Source organism: Oncorhynchus tshawytscha, unplaced genomic scaffold (genome assembly GCF_018296145.1).
Source record: "Oncorhynchus tshawytscha isolate Ot180627B unplaced genomic scaffold, Otsh_v2.0 Un_contig_7390_pilon_pilon, whole genome shotgun sequence".
In the NCBI taxonomy this organism is placed as follows: domain Eukaryota; kingdom Metazoa; phylum Chordata; class Actinopteri; order Salmoniformes; family Salmonidae; genus Oncorhynchus; species Oncorhynchus tshawytscha.
Window position 1 is genome coordinate 2,111 of NW_024607045.1, and position 14,290 is coordinate 16,400.

The window sequence follows — 14,290 nt, forward strand, 5'->3', positions numbered from 1 at the left end:
TACCTACCTCATCCCCATACTGTTTTTATTTATTTACTTTTCTGCTCTTTTGCACACCAATATCTCTACCTGTACATGACCATCTGATCATTTATCACTCCAGTGTTAATCTGCAAAATTGTAATTATTCGCCTACCTCCTCATGCCTTTTGCACACAATGTATATAGACTCCCCTTTTTTTTCTCTACTGTGTTATTGACTTGTTAATTGTTTACTCCATGTGTAACTCTGTGTTGTTGTCTGTTCACACTGCTATGCTTTATCTTGGCCAGGTTGCAGTTGCAAATGAGAACTTGTTCTCAACTAGCCTACCTGGTTAAATAAAGTTGAAATAAAAAAATAATTTAAAATATATATATGTATACAGGGGGTACCGGTACAGAGTCAATGTGGAGACTATATACAGGGGGTACCGCTACATAGTCAATGTGGAGGCTATATACAGGGGGTACCGGTACAGAGTCAATGTGGAGGCTATATACAGGGGGTACCGGTACAGAGTCAATGTGGAGGTTATATACAGGGTGTTACGGTACAGAGTCAATGTGCGGGGGCACCGGTTAGTCGAGGTAATATGTACATGTAGGTAGAGTTAAAGTGACTATGTATAGATAACAACAGAGACTAGCAGTGGTATAGAAGAGGGGGTGGAATGCAAATAGTCTGAAACATCAATTTATTATACATTTATTTATTTTAAAATTAAATTAAAATAAAACAACTTTTCACTTAAGATTACTTTATTTGTTTTATCCAAAATGACTTGCAAAACCCTGACCCCATTCTAGATGTTTCTGTTCTGTTTGTTTTGAAGTCCTCTGTGGAACCTCCCAAGGTACACAGGAGCCAAGTCCTCTGTTCCACCCAAGTGGTATTTCAGGACGGTCTCCAGTCTGTCTTAACCTCCCAAGGTGCACAGGACCCAGGGAGTCGTCAAATGATGTTAACCAATGGAGTTCGTATGTCAACAAAGGCCCCAGAGAATGATGATGTCTAATGATGGTAGCCAATGCAACAAACCCATTACTGTGCCACTGCTCTTCAAAACACATTAGCAGAGATGTCTATGAAGAGCACACAGTCAGCTACATATCTTACAATAGGCGATACTTTTGTTCAACCAGCTACTTTACGAGTGAAAATCATCAAATAAAAGAGTCAACATTGGTGTTGATGTTGTTGTGTGCTCTGAATTTAGGTCATTACACATTTTACCTCCTTAGTTACAGTAGATGTTACATAACATGTCGTTTTTTATATCACGAGTCTGCATCCCAAATGTCAAACTATCACCTATATAGTGCACTACTTTTGACCAGAATCCTATGGGGCCCTGCTCAAAAGTAGTGCACTATATAGGTGATAAAAAGCTACATGTTATGTAACATCTACTGTGACTAAGGAGGTAAAATGTGTAATGACCTAAATTCACTGCACAGAGCACACAACAACATCAACACCAATGTATGTAATATATATATAAATATATATATATATACACACATATAATCTTAAAGGACGTCATTATATAAATATGTGCTTATACACCCCAACAATAAAACTGAAACTGAAATGCATCTTTTCACAACTGAAATGCATCTTATGACAGCTGAAATGCATCTTTTCACAACTGAAATGCATCTTATGACAACTGAAATGCATCTTTTCACAACTGAAATGCATCTCATGACAACTGAAATGTATCTTTTCACAACTGAAATGCATCTTATGACAACTGAAATGCATCTAATGACAACTGAAATGCATCTTATGACAACTGAAATGCATCTTATGACAACTGAAATGCATCTTATGACAACTGAAATGCATCTTATGACAACTGAAATGCATCTTATGACAACTGAAATGCATCTTTTCACAACTGAAATGCATCTTACGACAACTGAAATGCATCTTACGACAACTGAAATGCATCTTATGACAACTAAAATGCATCTTTTCACAACTGAAATGCATCTTATGACAACTGAAATGCATCTTTTCACAACTGAAATGCATCTTATGACAACTGAAATGCATCTTTTCACAACTGAAATGCATCTTATGACAACTGAAATGCATCTTATGACAACTGAAATGCATCTTTTCCCAACTGAAATGCATCTAATGACAACTGAAATGCATCTAATGACAACTGAAATGCATCTTTTCACAACTGAAATGCATCTTATGACAACTGAAATGTATCTTTTCACAACTGAAATGCATCTTATGACAACTGAAATGCACCTTATGACAACTGAAATGCACCTTATGACAACTGAAATTGTATCTTTCCACAACTGAAATGCATCATGATCATTTTTACAATTAAGGGTTCCTCCAAATTCACAGTTAAGTATATTCCATCATTTAGTCTCTTAGCGAAGCTGAAATGCATTTTTTTTTAAACAACTGAAATGCTTCTTTCAAACCCTACTCCTAAGAACACATCTCAGTCAGGTCCATTGCAGACGGTCTGTATAAACGCTAGTCTCTTCCCCTTTAGTCTCAACACTCAGAGGTAAGCTGCAGCACTGCGTATCGAGGGGTACCTGGTTGGAGCCGGGGTAGCGGTAATTGGAAGGCTGCCTCTCTAGAGGCTGGAGCTACAGGAGTTGATGAAGCTGTGTCTGGTACTGTGCCTGGTACTGTGGCTGGTACTGTGACTGGTACTGTGACTGGTACTGTGACTGGTACTGTGGCTGGTACTGTGGCTGGTACTGTGTCTGGTACTGTGACTGGTACTGTGGCTGGTACTGTGTCTGGTACTGTGGCTGGTACTGTGGCTGGTACTGTGGCTGGTACTGTGGCTGGTACTGTGTCTGGTACTGTGTCTGGTACTGTGTCTGGTACTGTGGCTGGTACTGTGGCTGGTACTGTGTCTGGTACTGGTACTGTGTCTGGTACTGTGTCTGGTACTGGTACTGTGTCTGGTACGTTGTCTTGCCTTTTATCCTCTTTGACGTTACAGCAGCAGAACATGCAGCCGCCGGCGAAGAGGAAGGCAGAGGAGACCCATCCGATGGTGAGCCTCTCCCAGCTCCCTGCGCTGGGCGTCGATCAGCAGCGGGTTGTAGAAGTCACGGATGATCGTGTGACCCGTCCAGGAGACTGGGATGATGACGCAGACGCAGGCCCCGAGGATCATGCTGCCAGCGACGATGAGCACCGTGCGTTTGGCCCGGCCGTTGTCCCGGATGCAGGCCGTGCACTGCAAGCCCAGGATAGAGATGAGCAGCCTCTCCCAGGGCCAAGGCACAGCACATCAGACCCCTGGCCGCCTGCAGGTCTGGAGGCAGAGCCAGGAGGGGTCGTACACCTTCCACTCCATCCTGATGTTTGCATGTCTGAAGCAGTTCCTATGCAGACCCTCGTAACGTGTCTCGAACACGATGATGTTCTCTACGATGAAGGCCGTCACTCGCCACATGGGCATTCCTGTACTGGCAGCCTGTTGACTAGGTGGGTTAGTTAGTAACTACTGTTACTCCCCTCAGCCTGTTGACTAGGTGGGTTAGTTAGTAACTACTGTTACTCCCTCAGCCTGTTGACTAGGTGGGTTAGTTAGTAACTACTGTTACTCCCCTCAGCCTGTTGACTAGGTGGGTTAGTTAGTAACTACTGTTACTCCCCTCAGCCTGTTGACTAGGTGGGTTAGGCAGAACAGAGTGAGACCATGGCCAGCTAAGCTCTGGAGATCATTGCTTTGTTGCTGTCTGTCATCGGTCATCGGTCATCTGTCATCAAATCAAATGTATTTATATAGCCCTTCGTACATCAGCTGATATCTCAAAGTGCTGTACAGAAACTCAGCCTGAAACCCCAAACAGCAAGCAATGCAGGTGTAGAAGCACGGTGTCTAGGAAAAACTCCCTAGATCAGACCGATGACAGACAGCAACAAAGCAATGATCTCCAGAGCTTAGCTGGCCATGGTCTCACTCTGTCCTGCCTAACCCACCTAGTCAACAGGCTGAGGGGAGTAACAGTAGTTACTAACTAACCCACCTAGTCAACAGGCTGAGGGGAGTAACAGTAGTTACTAACTAACCCACCTAGTCAACAGGCTGAGGGGAGTAACAGTAGTTACTAACCAACCCACCTAGTCAACAGGCTGAGGGGAGTAACAGTAGTTACTAACTAACCCATCTAGTCAACAGGCTGAGGGGAGTAACAGTAGTTACTAACTAACCCACCTAGTCAACAGGCTGAGGGGAGTAACAGTAGTGGTTAACTAACCCACCTAGTCAACAGGCTGAGGGGAGTAACAGTAGTGGTTAACTAACCCACCTAGTCAACAGGCTGAGGGAGTAACAGTAGTTACTAACTAACCCACCTAGTCAACAGGCTGAGGGGAGTAACAGTAGTTACTAACTAACCCATCTAGTCAACAGGCTGAGGGGAGTAACAGTAGTTACTAACTAACCCACCTAGTCAACAGGCTGAGGGGAGTAACAGTAGTTACTAACTAACCCACCTAGTCAACAGGCTGAGGGGAGTAACAGTAGTGTTTAACTAACTAACCCACCTAGTCAACAGGCTGAGGGGAGTAACAGTAGTTACTAACTAACCCACCTAGTCAACAGGCTGAGGGGAGTAACAGTAGTTACTAACTAACCCACCTAGTCAACAGGCTGAGGGGAGTAACAGTAGTTACTAACTAACCCATCTAGTCAACAGGCTGAGGGGAGTAACAGTAGTTACTAACTAACCCACCTAGTCAACAGGCTGAGGGGAGTAACAGTAGTTACTAACTAACCCACCTAGTCAACAGGCTGAGGGGAGTAACAGTAGTGTTTAACTAACTAACCCACCTAGTCAACAGGCTGAGGGGAGTAACAGTAGTTACTAACTAACCCATCTAGTCAACAGGCTGAGGGGAGTAACAGTAGTTACTAACTAACCCACCTAGTCAACAGGCTGAGGGGAGTAACAGTAGTTACTAACTAACCCACCTAGTCAACAGGCTGAGGGGAGTAACAGTAGTGTTTAACTAACTAACCCACCTAGTCAACAGGCTGGGGAGTAACAGTAGTTACTAACTAACCCACCTAGTCAACAGGCTGAGGGGAGTAACAGTAGTTACTAACTAACCCACCTAGTCAACAGGCTGAGGGGAGTAACAGTAGTTACTAACTAACCCATCTAGTCAACAGGCTGAGGGGAGTAACAGTAGTTACTAACTAACCCACCTAGTCAACAGGCTGAGGGAGTAACAGTAGTTACTAACTAACCCACCTAGTCAACAGGCTGAGGGGGAGTAACAGTAGTTACTCACTAACCAACCTAGTCAACAGGCTGAGGGGAGTAACAGTAGTTACTAACTAACCCATCTAGTCAACAGGCTGAGGGGAGTAACAGTAGTTACTAACTAACCCACCTAGTCAACAGGCTGAGGGGAGTAACAGTAGTTACTAACTAACCCACCTAGTCAACAGGCTGAGGGGAGTAACAGTAGTGTTTAACTAACTAACCCACCTAGTCAACAGGCTGAGGGGAGTAACAGTAGTTACTAACTAACCCACCTAGTCAACAGGCTGAGGGGAGTAACAGTAGTTACTAACTAACCCACCTAGTCAACAGGCTGAGGGGAGTAACAGTAGTTACTAACTAACCCACCTAGTCAACAGGCTGAGGGGAGTAACAGTAGTTACTAACTAACCCACCTAGTCAACAGGCTGAGGGAGTAACAGTAGTTACTAACTAATCCACCTAGTCAACAGGCTGAGGGGAGTAACAGTAGTTACTAACTAATCCACCTAGTCGACAGGCTGAGGGGAGTAACAGTAGTGTTTAACTAACTAACCCACCTAGTCGACAGGCTGAGGGGAGTAACAGTAGTGTTTAACTAACTAACTAACCCACCTAGTCAACAGGCCGAGGACAGGGAAACTGTCCGTACTTCATTTGACAACACAAACAAGTGATTTGAAAGCCGTTAAAAGGGATTTCAACAAAGACAGCGTGGTTTGAGAGATTAAGGAATGCGTTAGTTTTAAATGACACAGGAAGTGCCATTAAAAAACATGTAAAATAGGCCTAATGTCTGGGTTTGTTTAGAGCTTTGATCAAAAATTAAACCCTGATACTACCCGAGCCTGATAAACCATACATTAAAAAGGCATTTAATGAGCCCTACATTAAAAAGACATTTAATGAGCCATACATTAATAGACATGTAATGAGCCCTACATTAAAAAGACATGTAATGAGCCCTACATTAAAAATACATTTAATGAGCCATACATTAAAAAGACATGTAATGAGCCATACATTAAAAAGACATGTAATGAGCCCTACATTAAAAAGACATTTAATGAGTCCAAGCCACAAAAAACACAAATTACTATGTTGTTATCCAATGCATATAGCCTATGATATAGGCTACTGCACATTACACACGACAGTCAAACATAAACGCACATAGATGTAACTAGCTACATGCTCTCTTGGGTAAATAAACTAAACTAGCTCCAGCAGGCTAATCTTTTGGAGTGTGAACTGTATTGCTGTATTGTATTATACTGTACGATATGGACTAGAAATACGCACATCGTTCAAACCACGATAAAGCAGGGAGAAAACATGTGTTTCTGGGGCAGGACATGCTGCCTACGGGACGTGCTGCCTACGGGACGTGCTGCCTACGGGACGTGCTGCCTACGGGACGTGCTGCCTACGGGACGTGCTGCCTACGGGACGTGCTGCCTACGGGACGTGCTGCCTACGGGACGTGCTGCCTACGGGACGTGCTGCCTACGGGACGTGCGCCACGGGACGTGCTGCCTACAAAGTTACAAGTAATGGCGAGCGAATTTGATTTTAATGTTTTAAGATAATACGGCCTATTAGTATGATTAGCATGCTCTTCACGAAGTGAAAGTCAAGAAGACTGGTTATGAGTCTGAATTAATAACTGCTATAGTCTACCACCATCTGAATGGTTATGGGTCTGAATTAATAACTGCTATAGCCTACCACCATCTGAATGGTTATGGGTCTGAATTAATAACTGCTATAGTCTACCACCATCTGAATGGTTATGGGTCTGAATTAATAACTGCTATAGTCTACCACCATCTGAATGGTTATGGGTCTGAATTAATAACTGCTATAGTCTACCACCATCTGAATGGTTATGGGTCTGAATTAATAACTGCTATAGTCTACCACCATCTGAATGGTTATGGGTCTGAATTAATAACTGCTATAGTCTACCACCATCTGAATGGTTATGGGTCTGAATTAATAACTGCTATAGTCTACCACCATCTGAATGGTTACCATCTGAATGGTTATGGGGGTCTGAATTAATAACTGCTATAGCCTACCACCATCTGAATGGTTATGGGTCTGAATTAATAACTGCTATAGTCTACCACCATCTGAATGGTTATAGCCTACCACCATCTGAATGGTTATGGGTCTGAATTAATAACTGCTATAGTCTACCACCATCTGAATGGTTATGGGTCTGAATTAATAACTGCTGTAGTCTACCACCATCTGAGTGGTTATGGGTCTGAATTAATAACTGCTGTAGTCTACCACCATCTGAATGGTTATGGGTCTGAATTAATAACTGCTATAGTCTACCACCATCTGAATGGTTATGAGTCTGAATTAATAACTGCTATAGCCTACCACCATCTGAATGGTTATGGGTCTGAATTAATAACTGCTATAGTCTACCACCATCTGAATGGTTATGGGTCTGAATTAATAACTGCTATAGCCTACCACCATCTGAATGGTTATGAGTCTGAATTAATAACTGCTATAGCCTACCACCATCTGAATGGTTATGGGTCTGAATTAATAACTGCTATAGCCTACCACCATCTGAATGGTTATGGGTCTGAATGAATAACTGCTATAGCCTACCACCATCTGAATGGTTATGGGTCTGAATTAATAACTGCTATAGTCTACCACCATCTGAATGGTTATGGGTCTGAATTAATAACTGCTATAGTCTACCACCATCTGAATGGTTATGAGTCTGAATTAATAACTGCTATAGCCTAACACCATCTGAATGGTTATGGGTCTGAATTAATAACTGCTATAGCCTACCACCATCTGAATGGTTATGGGTCTGAATTAATAACTGCTATAGCCTACCACCATCTGAATGGTTATGAGTCTGAATTAATAACTGCTATAGTCTACCACCATCTGAATGGTTATGGGTCTGAATTAATAACTGCTATAGTCTACCACCATCTGAATGGTTATGGGTCTGAATTAATAACTGCTATAGTCTACCACCATCTGAATGGTTATGGGTCTGAATTAATAACTGCTATAGCCTACCACCATCTGAATGGTTATGAGTCTGAATGAATAACTGCTATAGTCTACCACCATCTGAATGGTTATGGGTCTGAATTAATAACTGCTATAGTCTACCACCATCTGAATGGTTATGGGTCTGAATTAATAACTGCTATAGCCTACCACCATCTGAATGGTTATGGGTCTGAATTAATAACTGCTATAGCCTACCACCATCTGAATGGTTATGGGTCTGAATTAATAACTGCTATAGTCTACCACCATCTGAATGGTTATGGGTCTGAATTAATAACTGCTATAGTCTACCACCATCTGAATGGTTATGGGTCTGAATTAATAACTGCTATAGTCTACCACCATCTGAATGGTTATGGGTCTGAATGGTTATGGGTCTGAATTAATAACTGCTATAGCCTACCCATCTGAATGGTTATGGGTCTGAATTAATAACTGCTATAGCCTACCACCATCTGAATGGTTATGGGTCTGAATTAATAACTGCTATAGCCTACCACCATCTGAATGGTTATGGGTCTGAATTAATAACTGCTATAGCCTACCACCATCTGAATGGTTATGGGTCTGAATTAATAACTGCTATAGCCTACCACCATCTGAATGGTTATGGGTCTGAATTAATAACTGCTATAGTCTACCACCATCTGAATGGTTATGGGTCTGAATTAATAACTGCTATAGTCTACCACCATCTGAATGGTTATGGGTCTGAATTAATAACTGCTATAGCCTAACCATCTGAATGGTTATGGGTCTGAATTAATAACTGCTATAGTCTACCACCATCTGAATGGTGGATGGGTCTGAATGGTTAAGAGTCTGATTTAATAACTGCTATAGTCTACCACCATCTGAATGGTTATGGGTCTGAATGGTTATGGGTCTGAATTAATAACTGCTATAGTCTACCACCATCTGAATGGTTATGGGTCTGAATTAATAACTGCTATAGTCTACCACCATCTGAATGGTTATGGGTCTGAATGGTTAAGAGTCTGATTTAATAACTGCTATAGTCTACCACCATCTGAATGGTTATGGGTCTGAATGGTTATGGGTCTGAATTAATAACTGCTATAGCCTACCACCATCTGAATGGGTCTGAATGGTTATGGGTCTGAATTAATAACTGCTATAGCCTACCACCATCTGAATGGTTATGGGTCTGAATTAATAACTGCTATAGCCTACCACCATCTGAATGGTTATGGGTCTGAATTAATAACTGCTATAGCCTACCACCATCTGAATGGTTATGGGTCTGAATTAATAACTGCTATAGTCTACCACCATCTGAATGGTTATGGGTCTGAATTAATAACTGATATAGTCTACCACCATCTGAATGGTAATGGGTCTGAATTAATAACTGCTATAGTCTACCACCATCTGAATGGTTATGGGTCTGAATTAATAACTGCTATAGTCTACCACCATCTGAATGGTTATGGGTCTGCATTAATAACTGCTATAGCCTACCACCATCTGAATGGTTATGGGTCTGAATTAATAACTGCTATAGCCTACCGCCCTCTGAAAGGTTTTTAGGTCTGAATTAATAACTGCTATAGCCTACCGCCCTCTGAATGGTTATGGGTCTGAATTAATAACTGCTATAGCCTACCACCATCTGAATGGTTATGGGTCTGAATTAATAACTGCTATAGTCTACCACCATCTGAATGGTTATGGGTCTGAATTAATAACTGCTATAGTCTACCACCATCTGAATGGTTATGGGTCTGAATTAATAACTGCTATAGTCTACCACCATCTGAATGGTTATGGGTCTGAATTAATAACTGCTATAGTCTACCACCATCTGAATGGTTATGGGTCTGAATTAATAACTGCTATAGTCTACCACCATCTGAATGGTTATGGGTCTGAATTAATAACTGCTATAGCCTACCACCATCTGAATGGTTATGGGTCTGAATTAATAACTGCTATAGTCCTCCACCATCTGAATGGTTATTGGTCTGAATTAATAACTGTAATAGCCTACCACCATCTGAATGGTTATGGGTCTGAATTAATAACTGCTATAGTCTACCACCATCTGAATGGTTATGGGTCTGAATTAATAACTGCTATAGCCTACCACCATCTGAATGGTTATGGGTCTGAATTAATAACTGCTATAGCCTAACACCATCTGAATGGTTATGGGTCTGAATTAATAACTGCTATAGTCTACCACCATCTGAATGGTTATGGGTCTGAATTAATAACTGCTATAGTCTACCACCATCTGAATGGTTATGGGTCTGAATTAATAACTGCTATAGCCTACCACCATCTGAATGGTTATGGGTCTGAATTAATAACTGCTATAGCCTACCACCATCTGAATGGTTATGGGTCTGAATTAATAACTGCTATAGCCTACCACCATCTGAATGGTTATGGGTCTGAATTAATAACTGCTATAGTCTACCACCATCTGAATGGTTATGGGTCTGAATTAATAACTGCTATAGTCTACCCCCATCTGAATGGTTATGGGTCTGAATTAATAACTGCTATAGTCTACCACCATCTGAATGGTTATGGGTCTGAATTAATAACTGCTATAGCCTACCACCATCTGAATGGTTATGGGTCTGAATTAATAACTGCTATAGCCTACCACCATCTGAATGGTTATGGGTCTGAATGGTTAAGAGTCTGATTTAATAACTGCTATAGTCTACCACCATCTGAATGGTTATGGGTCTGAATTAATAACTGCTATAGCCTACCACCATCTGAATGGTTATGGGTCTGAATTAATAACTGCTATAGCCTACCACCATCTGAATGGTTATGAGTCTGAATTAATAACTGCTATAGCCTACCACCATCTGAATGGTTATGGGTCTGAATTAATAACTGCTATAGCCTACCACCATCTGAATGGTTATGGGTCTGAATTAATAACTGCTATAGCCTACCACCATCTGAATGGTTATGGGTCTGAATTAATAACTGCTATAGTCTACCACCATCTGAATGGTTATGGGTCTGAATTAATAACTGCTATAGTCTACCACCATCTGAATGGTTATGGGAGTCTGAATTAATAACTGCTATAGCCTACCACCATCTGAATGGTTATGGGTCTGAATTAATAACTGCTATAGCCTACCACCATCTGAATGGTTATGGGTCTGAATTAATAACTGCTATATCCTACCACCATCTGAATGGTTATGGGTCTGAATTAATAACTGCTATAGTCTACCACCATCTGAATGGTTATGGGTCTGAATTAATAACTGCTATAGTCTACCACCATCTGAATGGTTATGGGTCTGAATTAATAACTGCTATAGTCTACCACCATCTGAATGGTTATGGGTCTGAATTAATAACTGCTATAGCCTACCACCATCTGAATGGTTATGAGTCTGAATGAATAATGGGTCTGAATTAATAACTATAGTCTACCACCATCTGAATGGTTATGGGTCTGAATTAATAACTGCTATAGTCTACCACCATCTGAATGGTTATGGGTCTGAATTAATAACTGCTATAGCCTACCACCATCTGAATGGTTATGGGTCTGAATTAATAACTGCTATAGCCTACCACCATCTGAATGGTTATGGGTCTGAATTAATAACTGCTATAGTCTACCACCATCTGAATGGTTATGGGTCTGAATTAATAACTGCTATAGTCTACCACCATCTGAATGGTTATGGGTCTGAATTAATAACTGCTATAGTCTACCACCATCTGAATGGTTATGGGTCTGAATGGTTATGGGTCTGAATTAATAACTGCTATAGCCTACCACCATCTGAATGGTTATGGGTCTGAATTAATAACTGCTATAGCCTACCACCATCTGAATGGTTATGGGTCTGAATTAATAACTGCTATAGTCTACCGCCATCTGAATGGTTATGGGTCTGAATTAATAACTGCTATAGCCTACCACCATCTGAATGGTTATGGGTCTGAATTAATAACTGCTATAGCCTACCACCATCTGAATGGTTATGGGTCTGAATTAATAACTGCTATAGTCTACCACCATCTGAATGGTTATGGGTCTGAATTAATAACTGCTATAGTCTACCACCATCTGAATGGTTATGGGTCTGAATTAATAACTGCTATAGCCTACCACCATCTGAATGGTTATGGGTCTGAATTAATAACTGCTATAGTCTACCACCATCTGAATGGTTATGGGTCTGAATGGTTAAGAGTCTGATTTAATAACTGCTATAGTCTACCACCATCTGAATGGTTATGGGTCTGAATGGTTATGGGTCTGAATTAATAACTGCTATAGTCTACCACCATCTGAATGGTTATGGGTCTGAATTAATAACTGTTATAGCCTACCACCATCTGAATGGTTATGGGTCTGAGTGGTTATGGGTCTGAATTAATAACTGCTATAGTCTACCACCATCTGAATGGTTATGGGTCTGAATGGTTATGGGTCTGAATTAATAACTGCTATAGCCTACCACCATCTGAATGGTTATGGGTCTGAATGGTTATGGGTCTGAATTAATAACTGCTATAGTCTACCACCATCTGAATGGTTATGGGTCTGAATTAATAACTGCTATAGTCTACCACCATCTGAATGGTTATGGGTCTGAATTAATAACTGCTATAGTCTACCACCATCTGAATGGTTATGGGTCTGAATTAATAACTGCTATAGTCTACCACCATCTGAATGGTAATGGGTCTGAATTAATAACTGCTATAGCCTACCACCATCTGAATGGTTATGGGTCTGAATTAATAACTGCTATAGCCTACCATCTGAATGGTTATCTGAATGGTTATGGGTCTGAATTAATAACTGCTATAGTCTACCACCATCTGAATGGTTATGGGTCTGAATTAATAACTGCTATAGCTATAGCCTACCACCATCTGAATGGTTATGGGTCTGAATAAATAACTGCTCCATCCTACCACCATCTGAATGGTTATGGGTCTGAATTAATAACTGCTATAGTCTACCACCATCTGAATGGTTATGGGTCTGAATTAATAACTGCTCCATCCTACCACCATCTGAATGGTTATGGGTCTGAATTAATAACTGCTATAGTCTACCACCATCTGAATGGTTATGGGTCTGAATTAATAACTGCTATAGTCTACCACCATCTGAATGGTTATGGGTCTGAATTAATAACTGCTATAGTCTACCACCATCTGAATGGTTATGGGTCTGAATTAATAACTGCTATAGTCTACCACCATCTGAATGGTTATGGGTCTGAATTAATAACTGCTATAGTCTACCACCATCTGAATGGTTATGGTCTGAATTAATAACTGCTATAGCCTACCACCATCTGAATGGTTATGGGTCTGAATTAATAACTGCTATAGTCTACCACCTTCTGAATGGTTATGGGTCTGAATTAATAACTGCTATAGCCTACCACCATCTGAATGGTTATGGGTCTGAATTAATAACTGCTATAGTCTACCACCATCTGAATGGTTATGGGTCTGAATTAATAACTGCTATAGCCTATCACCATCTGAATGGTTATGGGTCTGAATTAATAACGGCTATAGTCTACCACCATCTGAATGGTTATGGGTCTGAATTAATAACTGCTATAGTCTACCACCATCTGAATGGTTATGGGTCTGAATTAATAACTGCTATAGTCTACCACCATCTGAATGGTTATGGGTCTGAATTAATAACTGCTATAGCCTACCACCATCTGAATGGTTATGGGTCTGAATTAATAACTGCTATAGCCTACCACCATCTGAATGGTTATGGGTCTGAATTAATAACTGCTATAGCCTACCACCATCTGAATGGTTATGGGTCTGAATTAATAACTGCTATAGTCTACCACCATCTGAATGGTTATGGGTCTGAATTAATAACTGCTATAGTCTACCACCATCTGAATGGTTATGGGTCTGAATTAATAACTGCTATAGCCTACCACCATCTGAATGGTTATGGGTCTGAATT

At 41.0% G+C, this 14,290-nt stretch overlaps 1 pseudogene; it reads right to left on the reverse strand.

Annotated features, from left to right (window-relative positions):
* Positions 1-2,512: 2,512 nt before the first annotated feature.
* On the reverse strand, positions 2,513-3,937 carry LOC112267503 (annotated as a pseudogene).
* Between the last annotated feature and the right edge of the window lie 10,353 nt (positions 3,938-14,290).